Below are 1,037 nucleotides of genomic sequence, written 5' to 3' on the forward strand. Positions count from 1 at the left end.
GACAAGAAGTCTATCAGTGTCTTGAGTGCATACCCCATGCAAACGTTTCATAGTGTGCCTGTGAGTATAGACAGCGAGTTACCTGCTTCAAAAACACAATGGCGAGGCAGACATAGAATAGACATTCCCATTGCAAAAAAAGAGAGACAGGATGAAAAGCAAAGGGTACAGGGGCCAAATAAATCCAGAACCTAGCACGGCAAATTCCGTTAGGTCTTAAGGCTTGAGATTAATCCTCTTTTGCTCAATGTTTCATTCTCTAGGACCACCAGGGTGTTGTCCCTGCATTTTAGGCCCGTGTCTCTCCAATAGGTATTGACAGCCTGTTCACTGAAATCAAGGAAGTGACCCCACCTTTTGAAACCAAAGAGGAAGGAGCTCTGTCCCCCAAAGGCCCTTGGTCACCTTGGAAGCACTGCTGCTCTCTGAACCACCTTTGGGATCATTCCTCCCTTTGCTTGAAGGTTAACACATGTTCTCAGCTCAGTAGCTCTATTGGCCAGTCCTGTAGCCTCCCCAGAGTCCTTCGTTCTGTTCCATTTCTGTCCCAATTGATATGAACTGACAACTTTTTTTGCTGAATACAATTCTCACAAAACTTGTTGGTTTCGATGCAATTAACAGTGGTCCAAGTCATCAGCCAAGGGGGTTGTCTGTAGATCTTCTCTGGATAACCCAGTCTTTATTCCTGGCTTCTGCGAAAATGGATAATGGATCCACGAGTCACACCCATAATCTATTCAGCAACTGGTTGTCCAGCCACACGCTTGATGCTGTTTACAGAAGACACATTAAAAAATGCAATATGGATACACTGAGAATTTTCCAAATTTTAAAGTTCTATTTTCATTTTGTTTAGCAGTTTCTTCTCAATTTATCTCTCTCACACTTTTACTACAGGCAGCAAGAAGAAACCAGGCTGTGCCTTCAACACTTAGAAATCCCCTCAGCTAAATATCTAAGTTCATCACTTACAAATTCCACTTTCCACAAAAATACAATTCAGCCAAGTTCTTTGCTAATTTATAACAAGAATA

Source organism: Myotis davidii, unplaced genomic scaffold, assembly GCF_000327345.1.
Source record: "Myotis davidii unplaced genomic scaffold, ASM32734v1 scaffold58, whole genome shotgun sequence".
NCBI lineage: Eukaryota > Metazoa > Chordata > Mammalia > Chiroptera > Vespertilionidae > Myotis > Myotis davidii.